The sequence below is a fragment of the Salvelinus fontinalis genome, chromosome 24, assembly GCF_029448725.1.
Source record: "Salvelinus fontinalis isolate EN_2023a chromosome 24, ASM2944872v1, whole genome shotgun sequence".
In the NCBI taxonomy this organism is placed as follows: Eukaryota; Metazoa; Chordata; class Actinopteri; order Salmoniformes; family Salmonidae; genus Salvelinus; species Salvelinus fontinalis.
In genome coordinates this window covers 37,863,729-37,875,377 of record NC_074688.1, presented here as the reverse complement: position 1 = coordinate 37,875,377, position 11,649 = coordinate 37,863,729, and positions in this window count along the sequence as shown.

Genomic DNA, 11,649 nt, shown 5'->3' with positions numbered 1-11,649 from the left:
CCAGCTCCATTCATTCTGTCTGCTCTGCTCTGCCATCTCCATCCATTCTGTCTGCTCTGCTCTGCCAGCTCCATTCATTCTGTCTGCTCTACTCTGCCAGCTCCATTCATTCTGTCTGCTCTACTCTGCCAGCTCCATCCATTCTGTCTGCTCTGCTCTGCCAGCTCCATTCATTCTGTCTGCTCTGCTCTGCCAGATCCATTCATTCTGTCTGCTCTACCAGCTCCAACCATTCTGTCTGCTCTGCTCTACCAGCTCCAACCATTCTGTCTGCTCTGCCAGCTCCAACCATTCTGTCTGCTCTGCCAGCTCCAACCATTCTGTCTGCTCTGCCAGCTCCATCCATTCTGTCTGCTCTGCTCTGCCAGCTCCAACCATTCTGTCTGCTCTGCCAGCTCCAACCATTCTGTCTGCTCTGCCAGCTCCATCCATTCTGTCTGCTCTGCTCTGCCAGCTCCAACCATTCTGTCTGCTCTGCCAGCTCCAACCATTCTGTCTGCTCTGCCAGCTCCAACCATTATGTCTGCTCTGCAAGCTCCAACCATTCTGTCTGCTCTGCTCTGCCAGCTCCATTCATTCTGTCTGCTCTGCTCTGCCAGCTCCATTCATTCTGTCTGCTCTACCAGCTCTATCCATTCTGTCTGCTCTACTCTGCCAGCTCTATCCATTCTGTCTGCTCTGCTCTGCCAGCTCCATTCATTATGTCTGTTCTGCCAGCTCCATTCATTCTGTCTGCTCTGCTCTGCCAGCTCCATTCATTATGTCTGCTCTGCCAGCTCCATTCATTATGTCTGCTCTGCCAGCTCCATCCATTCTGTCTGCTCTGCTCTGCCAGCTCCATTCATTCTGTCTGCTCTGCCAGCTCCTTCCATTCTGTCTGCTCTGCCAGCTCCTTCCATTCTGTCTGCTCTGCTCTGCCAGCTCCATCCATTCTGTCTGCTCTGCTCTGCCAGCTCCATCCATTCTGTCTGCTCTGCCAGCTCCATCCATTCTGTCTGCTCTGCTCTGCCAGCTCCATTCATTCTGTCTGCTCTGCTCTGCCAGCTCCTTCCATTCTGTCTGCTCTGCCAGCTCCTTCCATTCTGTCTGCTCTGCCAGCTCCATCCATTCTGTCTGCTCTGCTCTGCCAGCTCCATCCATTCTGTCTGCTCTGCTCTGCCAGCTCCATCCATTCTGTCTGCTCTGCCAGCTCCAACCATTCTGTCTGCTCTGCCAGCTCCAACCATTCTGTCTGCTCTGCCAGCTCCATCCATTCTGTCTGCTCTGCTCTGCCAGCTCCATCCATTCTGTCTGCTCTGCCAGCTCCTTCCATTCTGTCTGCTCTGCCAGCTCCTTCCATTCTGTCTGCTCTGCCAGCTCCATCCATTCTGTCTGCTCTGCTCTGCCAGCTCCATCCATTCTGTCTGCTCTGCTCTGCCAGCTCCCTCCATTCTGTCTGCTCTGCTCTGCCAGCTCCATTCATTCTGTCTGCTCTGCTCTGCCAGCTCCATTCATTCTGTCTGCTCTACCAGCTCCAACCATACTGTCTGCTCTGCTCTACCAGCTCCAACCATTCTGTCTGCTCTGCCAGCTCCAACCATTCTGTCTGCTCTGCCAGCTCCAACCATTCTGTCTGCTCTGCCAGCTCCATCCATTCTGTCTGCTCTGCTCTGCCAGCTCCAACCATTCTGTCTGCTCTGCCAGCTCCAACCCTTCTGTCTGCTCTGCCAGCTCCATCCATTCTGTCTGCTCTGCTCTGCCAGCTCCAACCATTCTGTCTGCTCTGCCAGCTCCAACCATTCTGTCTGCTCTGCCAGCTCCAACCATTATGTCTGCTCTGCCAGCTCCAACCATTCTGTCTGCTCTGCTCTGCCAGCTCCATCCATTCTGTCTGCTCTGCCAGCTCCATTCATTCTGTCTGCTCTGCTCTGCCAGCTCCATTCATTATGTCTGCTCTACCAGCTCTATCCATTCTGTCTGCTCTACTCTGCCAGCTCTATCCATTCTGTCTGCTCTGCTCTGCCAGCTCCATTCATTATGTCTGCTCTGCCAGCTCCATTCATTCTGTCTGCTCTGCTCTGCCAGCTCCATTCATTATGTCTGCTCTGCCAGCTCCATTCATTATGTCTGCTCTGCCAGCTCCATCCATTCTGTCTGCTCTGCTCTGCCAGCTCCATTCATTCTGTCTGCTCTGCCAGCTCCTTCCATTCTGTCTGCTCTGCCAGCTCCTTCCATTCTGTCTGCTCTGCTCTGCCAGCTCCATCCATTCTGTCTGCTCTGCTCTGCCAGCTCCATCCATTCTGTCTGCTCTGCCAGCTCCATCCATTCTGTCTGCTCTGCTCTGCCAGCTCCATCCATTCTGTCTGCTCTGCCAGCTCCATCCATTCTGTCTGCTCTGCTCTGCCAGCTCCTTCCATTCTGTCTGCTCTGCCAGCTCCTTCCATTCTGTCTGCTCTGCTCTGCCAGCTCCATCCATTCTGTCTGCTCTGCTCTGCCAGCTCCATCCATTCTGTCTGCTCTGCCAGCTCCATCCATTCTGTCTGCTCTGCCAGCTCCATCCATTCTGTCTGCTCTGCTCTGCCAGCTCCATTCATTCTGTCTGCTCTGCTCTGCCAGCTCCTTCCATTCTGTCTGCTCTGCCAGCTCCTTCCATTCTGTCTGCTCTGCCAGCTCCATCCATTCTGTCTGCTCTGCTCTGCCAGCTCCATCCATTCTGTCTGCTCTGCTCTGCCAGCTCCCTCCATTCTGTCTGCTCTGCCAGCTCCTTCCATTCTGTCTGCTCTGCCAGCTCCATCCATTCTGTCTGCTCTGCTCTGCCAGCTCCATCCATTCTGTCTGCTCTGCTCTGCCAGCTCCATCCATTCTGTCTGCTCTGCCAGCTCCAACCATTCTGTCTGCTCTGCCAGCTCCAACCATTCTGTCTGCTCTGCCAGCTCCATCCATTCTGTCTGCTCTGCTCTGCCAGCTCCATCCATTCTGTCTGCTCTGCCAGCTCCTTCCATTCTGTCTGCTCTGCCAGCTCCTTCCATTCTGTCTGCTCTGCCAGCTCCATCCATTTGTCTGCTCTGCTCTGCCAGCTCCATCCATTCTGTCTGCTCTGCTCTGCCAGCTCCATTCATTCTGTCTGCTCTGCTCTGCCAGCTCCATTCATTCTGTCTGCTCTGCTCTGCCAGCTCCATTCATTCTGTCTGCTCTGCTCTGCCAGCTCCATTCATTCTGTCTGCTCTACCAGCTCCATCCATTCTATCTGCTCTGCTCTGCCAGCTCCATTCATTCTGTCTGCTCTGCTCTGCCAGCTCCATTCATTCTGTCTGCTCTGCTCTGCCAGCTCCATTCATTCTGTCTGCTCTGCTCTGCCAGCTCCATCCATTCTGTCTGCTCTGCTCTGCCAGCTCCATTCATTCTGCTCTGCTCTGCCAGCTCCATCCATTCTGTCTGCTCTGCCAGCTCCATCCACTGAGGGTCTGTATTAATGAGAGAGAAGGGGGTGTAGGAATGTCTATATTTGAAATAAATCACAGGGCACTGTTCAAGGGGAAGTTACCTGCACAACTAATGAGAAGGCGCTGAGATATGAGTTGTAGACTACATCCCAAATGGCTCCCTATTCCCTTTATAGTGCACTACTTTTGACTATGGCCCTTAAGGTTGGTCAAAAGTATAGGGTGCCATTCTTGTAGGGGTCGTGATGAATAATAGGTGTTAATGGTATCAAAGCATTTTCCCTCATTGACAAGATGTGACTTTTCTCTCATTTGAAATGTGTGTTCTTTAATTAGGATGACTAACAAGATGTGTTGTGTTGTTAATCCCATAAAAGGGGAAGACTAAGCTCTCCCTCTCATTCCTGGTTGGTTGGTGATAGTTGGCTCTGTGCCCATATTTAGAGGTCCTGTTCAGGGCTTTGTGAGTCATCGATTGTTCTTTTTTAAATTTAGCTAGGCAAGTCAGTTAAGAACGAATTCTTATTTACAATGACGGCCTACACCGGCCAAACCCTCCCTTAACCCGGATGATGCTGGGCCAATTGTGCACCGCCCTATGGGACTCCTGATCACGCCGGTTGTGATACAGCCCGGGATCGAACCCGGGTCTGTCGTGGCACCTCAAGGACTGCGATGCAGTGCCTTAGACCGCTGCGCCAATCAGGATCCCAACTCAGGATTGTATCTCAATTGTTATAATTTGCTTCATTTCTTGGTGTCCGTCCTTTCCTTCAGGATCACAGATCTACCTACACTTAGCAGGTAAGAGCAACATGATGTCCACTTCATGCCATCCAGTTCTTTCATCTAGCAGTGATAATAAAGGAAAGGAGATGAGGAAGGATAGAAGGAAGGAATACATTTTAGCATTTTGAGACACAAGCCACCCTGCAAGCCCCAGCCGCCCTCTGTTACCCAGGCAGTGTCCCCCTCTCTGCCTCTCTCTCTCTCTCTCTCCCTGCCTGCCTCTCTGTCTTCCTCTCTGCCCTTCCTCTCTGCCCTTCTGCTCAAGCTAAGCTTGGTCAAAAATAGTACACTATAGGGAGTAGGGAGCAGTCTGATGTACCCTGTGTTATCCACATAGCAAATTAAAGGAAAAGTTCACCCATTTTGAACGTTATACTGTTTGTGTGCATCCGTTAGCGATGTTGTTATGTGTCTAACAACAGAAATGTGGCGATAAAGTCTCTCTCACTACACTGTAAGTTAGTAGGAATACGACTTTTAGATTGGGAAAACGTCTCTCCAATTAGCCATTGATCATAATTTAGTGATATTCCCAACACCTTGAGAAATGTGTAATTTAACAGAGGGTCCACCACATTTCTGTCTACAGGGTGCATTGCATGGCCGTTGTGAATGTCAGACTCCACTCTGCGAGGCACATCGATCTGCAGGTTGAACATGGTGAGATTGCAGACTCCTAAATTGATAGTGCAGTTTGTTTAGGCGATTTTACAGCTAACTAGCTGTTATTGACTTTAGTATTATTGTGTGTAGCTACCTAGCAAGCCAGCCAGCCCATAGAGAGCATTACATTATTGGTTTTGTAGTCGACTTGAGCTGCAACAGATTTCCACAAGGATTTTCACATGTTGCTACCAACCTTATTATAATGACAAAAATGAAACATTTGTTCACAAAAAATATTTTTTTCAAATGTTAGTGTTATTTATTACTGCAAATTATAGGCATTAGTGGTTTGGGGTGGATTTTTCCTTTAAACCCTCTTACGGATCTCTACAGATCGGTGTCCCACCCTCGGGACGGTTGAGCTAATATGCGCTAATGTGATTAGCATGAGGTTGTAAGTAACAAGAACATTTCCCAGGACATAGACATATCTGATATGGGCAGAAAGCTTAAATTCTTGTTAATCTAACTGCACTGTCCAATGTACAGTAGCTATTACAGTGAAAGAATACCATGTTATTTTTTGAGGAGAGTGCACAGTTATGAACTTGAAAATGCATTAATAAACAAATTAGTCACATTTGGGCAGTCTTGATACAACATTTGAACAGAAATGTGTAACAGTATAACTTTAGTACGTCCCCTCGCCCCGACGCGAACCAGGGACCCTCTGCACACATCAACAACAGGCACCCACGAAGCATCGTTACCCATCGCTCCACAAAAGCCGCAGAGCAAGGGGAACCACTACTTCAAGTCTCAGAGCAAGTGACGTAACCGATTGAAACGCTATTAGCGCGTACCCGCTAACTAGCTAGCCATTTCACATCCGTTACAAATCCAATGGTTCATTCGATCAGTCTAAAACTTTGCTCATATACAGCTGCCATCTAATGTCCAAATCTAAATTGCACCTGGGCTGGAATAATACATTATGGCCTTTCTCTTGCATTTCAAAGATGATGGTACCAAAAAAAAAAAAATTATTATCTTCACATTATATTTTACCAGATCTAATGTGTTATATTCTCCTACATTCATGTCACATTTCCACAAACTGCAAAGTGTTTCCTTTCAAATGGTACCAGGAATATGCATATCCTTGTTTCAGGTCTTGAACTACAGACAGTTAGATTTGGGCATGTCATTTTAGGCGAAAATTGGGGGGAAAAGGGTCGGATCCTTAATTAACTCACCTCATCTACCACCAGTGTGTCCGTCCACCATTTTAGAGAAAATTTACATTTGAATTCTCACCACACAATAGCTACCGCACCCGTAATAACAATCATCAATATTTGACATTTAGCAGACGCTTTTATCCAAAGCAACTTACAGTGATGACCGCATACATTTTACCTATGGGTGTCGCCAACGGGAATCAAACCCACGACCTTTGGCATTGCAAGCATCTGAAAACGGTGCACAGAAGGCATCTTTACACTCTCTGTGTCGGGGGAGGGGTTTGGCTCATGTTGTCACTTCCTCCCATTCTCTCATGACTCCACCATCCGTTCTCAGCCTCTATAAGAGTTCCTCTGAATACCGTTTCACACCGCTCTCCTGGGGATGCATTGTCACAGAAGCTATTTACACCTCCCTCCACCTCCCTCCGTCTCCATCCTAGCGGTTAATTAAGAGCGTCGGGCCAGTAACTGAAAGGTCGCTGGTTCGAATACTCGAGTTGGCAAAGGTGATAAAATCTGTCGTTGTGCCCTTCTGAGCGAGGCAGTTTGAATGAAGAACAGCAGCTCCCCGGGCACTGATGACGTGGACCTCCCCCGCACCTCTCTGGTTCAGAGGGGTTAGGTTAAATGCGGAAGACCTATTTTGGTTGAAAGTATTCAATTGTGCAGCTGACTAGGTATCCCCCTTTCCTTTCACCTCCCTCCCTCCAACTCCCGCCGTCTCTCTCCCTCCTCCTCCTGCCGTCTCCCTCCCTCCATCTCCCTCCCTCCCTCCGTTTCCCTCTCCTCACCTCCCGCCGTCTCCCTGCCTCCCTCCCTCCCTCCGCCTCCCTCCCTCCCTCCACCTCCATCCCGCTCCCTCCCTCCACCTCCCGCCGTCTCCCTCCCTCCCTCCATCTCCCTCCCTCCACCTCCCGCCATCTCCCTCCCTCCACCTCCATCCCTCTCCCTCCCTCCGTCTCCCTCCCTCCACCTCCCTCTGTCTCCATCCCTCCACCTACCTCTGTCTCCCTCCCTCCACCTCCCTCTGTCTCCCTCCCTCCTCCTCCATCCCTCTCCCTCCCTCCACCTCCCGCCGTCTCCCTCCCTCCATCTCCCTCCCTCCACCTCCCTTTTTTTGGGGTTCTAAATATAAACTTTTGTTTCTTTGGGGTTCTATATAGAACCTTTTGTTTCTTTGGGGTTCTTTATAGAAACTTTTGGTTCTTTGGGGTTCTATATAGAAACGTTTGTTTCTTTGGTGTTCTAAATATAAAGGTGTGTTTCTTTGGGGTTCTATATAGAAACTTTTGGTTCTTTGGAGTTATATATGGAACCTTTTGTTCCTTTGTGGTTCTATATGGAACATTTTGTTTCTTTGTGGTTCTACATAGAAACTTTTGGTTCTTTGGGGTTCTACATAGAAACTTTTGGTTCCTAATATTGAGTTACCCCCCCCCCCCTTGTCTCTGATTGGGAGCCATATTTAGGTATCCTGTTTTTCATTGTGTTTTGTGGGTGATTATTTTCTGTCTAGTGGATGGCCCCTTACAGAACTGTTTCGTTCTCCTTTGTTATTTTGTTTAGTGTTCTATGTTTAATAAATATAATGATGAACACTTACCACGCTGCGCTTTGGTCCTCACCTCATTCCAACGACGAGCGTTACACGTGAGGTGAGCACTACACCATTCCTTTTTAGAAGCAGTCAACGTTGAAAAGTCATCTTTAAAATACAGTTTTTGCAATTGACTAAAATAAGCAAACAACAAGAACATTTTGTCTTGAAAAAAGTTTTTTTAGCTGTGAGCCAATGAGTTAAACAAGGTAATCATGGGTCGTTTCCCCCCCACAGGTGGGCAGGGCCCGCAACGGTCTATTTAATACCGACTGGGACAGAAATGCCTCATTTGAACTCTAGTTACGGCTACATTTTATCCTTCCTTTTTTGAAGGGCTGTTCTATCTTTTTCTCTACTTTTTTCTGTTTCTGTTACAAGAAGACATTGACTAAGCCCTCCTCAAACCTGCTGCACCTGCTAAATGAATAAACGTCTAATCGTAATGAAGTTGTTTTTGTTATTACTCTAAGTACAGGGTTTCTTAAACTATGGGTCGGGACCCAAAGTGAGTCCTGGGCATGTGAGAGGTTGATCGCGAGTTATGAGAATAAACCTACAGTTCCTTCGGGAAAGTATTCAGACCCCTTGACTTTTACAAAAGTTTTGTTACGTTACAGCCTTATTCTAAAACGGAATAAATAAAAACAATTCCCCAGCAATCTACACGCAATACCCCATAATTACTAAGTGAAAACAGGTTTTTAGAGATTTTTGCAAATGTATTAAAAAAAAATAAAAAAAATACCTTCTTTACATAAGTATTCAGACCCTTTGCTATGAGACTCGAAATTGACCTCGGGTGCATTCTGTTTCCATTGATCATCTTTGAGATGTTTCTACAACTTAATTGGAGTCCACCTGTGGTAAATTCAATTGATTAGACATGATTTGGAATTACACACACCTGTCTATGTAAGGTCCCACAGTTGACAGTGCATGTCAGAGCAAAAATCCAAGCCATGAGGTTGAAGGAATTGTCCGTAGAGCTCAGAGACAGGATTGTGTCGAGGCACAGATCTGAGGAAGGGTACCAAAACATTTCTGCTGCATTGAAGGTCCCCAAGAACACAGTGGCCTCCATCATTCTTAAATGGAAGTAGTTTGGAACCACCAAGACTCTTCCTAGAGCTGGCCGTCTGGCCAGACTGAGAAATCCGGAGCGAAGGGCCTTGGTCAGGAAGATGACCAAGAACCCGATGGTCACTCTGACAGAGCTGCAGAGTTCCTCTGTGGAGATGGGAGAACCTTCCAGAAGGACAACCATCTCTGCAGCACTCCACCAATCAGGCCTTTATGGTAGAGTGGCCAGACGGAAGCCACTCCTCAGTAAAAGGCACATGAAAGCCTGCTTGGTTTGCCAAAGGGCACCTAAAGAATCTCTGACCATGAGAAACAAGATTCTCTGGTCTGATGAAACCAAGATCGAACTCTTTGGCCTGAATGCCAAGCGTCACATCTGGAGGAAACCTGGCACCATCTCTACGGTGAAGCATGGTGGTGGCAGCATCATGCTGTGGGGATGTTTTTCAGCGGCAGAGACTGGGAGACTAGTCAGGATCGAGGGAAAGATTAACAGAGACAAGTACAGCACTCCAGAGCGCTCACTACCTCAAACTGGGGCGAAGGTTCACCTTCCAACAGGACAACGACCCTAAGCACACAGCCAAGACAACACAGGAGTGGCTTCGGGGCAAGCCTCTGAATGTCCTTAAGTTGCCCAGCCATAGCCCAGACTTGAAGCCGATCGAACATCTCTGGAGAGATCTGAAAATAGCTGTGCAACAACGCTCCCCATCCAACCTGACAGAGCTGGAGTGGATCTGCAGAGAAGAATGGGAGAAACTCCCCAAATACAGGTGTGCCAAGCTTGTAGCATCATACCCAAGAAGACTCGAGGCTGTAATCGCTGCCAAAGGTGCTGTCACACCCTGATCTGGTTCACCTGTCTTGTGATTGTCTCCACCCCCTCCAGGTGTCCCTTATATCCCCGGTGTATAGTATATATCCCTGTGTTTCCTGTCTCTCTGTGCCAGGTCTTCTTGTATGTTTTTCAAGTCAACCAGTGTTTTCCCCCGTACTCCTGCTTCTATTCTCTTTTGCTAGTCCTCCCGGTTTTGACCCTTGCCTGTTTTCTGGACTCTGTACCCGCCTGCCTGACCATTCTGCCTGCCCTGACCTCGAGCCTGCCTGACCATTCTGCCTGCCCTGACCTCGAGCCTGTCTGCCACTCTGTACCTCCTGGAATCTGAACTGGTTTTGACCTTTTGCCTGTCCACGACCATTCTCTTCCCTACCCCTTTTGGGATTGTTTAATAAATATCAAGACTCAAACCATCTGCCTCCCGTGTCTGCATCTGGGTCTCACCTTGTGCCCTTATAGGTGCTTCAACAAAGTACTGAGTAAAAGGTCTGAATACTTATGTAAATGGGATAGTTTAGAACAAAGCTGTAAAGTAACAAAATGTGGAAAAAGTCAAGGGGTCTGATTACTTTCCGAATGCACTGCATAATCACGTACTATTTCTTCTTACTTTGGGTTGTTGGAAGACGATTTGGGTCACTGGAGGACAGTCAGTTTCTCATCTGGGTCTCGGGCTGAAAAAGTTTAAGAACCCCTGCTCAGGCTTCTCTAGTGAAATAAGAAGGGACAGTCCCTTTCTTTAAACCACTTGTGTAATAACACAATTCCACTTGTACAATATCCCGTTGAAGAACACTAAAAATGCTCTCTTGCTTTCTCCCTCTTTCATTCTCTCTCTCTCTCTCTCTCTCTCTCTCTCTCTCTCTCTCTCTCTCTCTCTCTCTCTCTCTCTCTCTGTCTCTCGCTCTCTCTCTCTCTCTCTGTCTCTCTCTGTCTCTCTGTCTCTCTGTCTCTCAAATAAAGTTAGATCTCCACTATGCACAGAGAAAGAGAAGTATGTGATGTGTGATGTTATAGTGTATATTGAATGTTATAATGTTATGTGTATAAATGGACATAAATGTGACTAGGTACTGATTACTGTTTGATCCTGCTCCTAGCAGCTTCAAAACCACCCTGTATTTCCCGAGACACCAGGATCTTTATTGGAGGTGGCAGAGCTATGCTGATAGCAGTTCCCAAAACAAAGCAGAAAACAACCTGCCAGAACAATGACTGCTGCTGGCATGACTGCCCATGCTGCCCATGCTTCGCTTTGTTGTTAGAGTCAGACTTACTGGTGCTCTAAAATAAAATAAAAGAATCTTGGACTGGACGGGTTGGCATCGAACTGACAAGCCCCGAAAGACCTGTCCAGTACTTTAGCTTCCAAGGACGAGGGTTTGCTTTTGAACACGGAATGACTGTACTCAGGTCAGTTAGTGGGGTAAATTGGGTTTGAATTTGAACACAGAATGACTGTACTCAGGTCAGTTAGTGGGGTAAATTGGGTTTGATTTTGAACACAGAATGTCTGTACTCAGGTCAGTTAGTGGGGTAAATTGGGTTTGGTTTTGAACACAGAATAACTGTACTCAGGTCAGTTAGTGGGGTAAATTGGGTTTGATTTTGAACACAGAATGACTGTACTCAGATCAGTTAGTGGGGTAAATTGGGTTTGATTTTGAACACAGAATAACTGTACTCAGGTCAGTTAGTGGGGTAAATTGGGTTTGGTTTTGAACACAGAATAACTGTACTCAGGTCAGTTAGTGGGGTAAATTGGGTTTGATTTTGAACACAGAATGACTGTACTCAGGTCAGTTAGTGGGGTAAATTGGGTTTGATTTTGAACACAGAATGTCTGTACTCAGGTCAGTTAGTGGGGTAAATTGGGTTTGAATTTGAACACAGAATGACTGTACTCAGATCAGTTCAGATAAATTGGGTTTGAATTAGATTTTTTTTACCACAACTTGACAAAATATAATGGTTTCTTCTGCGAATTGACAAGAATCAGACACAGACTGCTTTAAAAAAAATCATTTTTGTCTAGTTCCGCACCTCAAAACGGATGGTGGCATA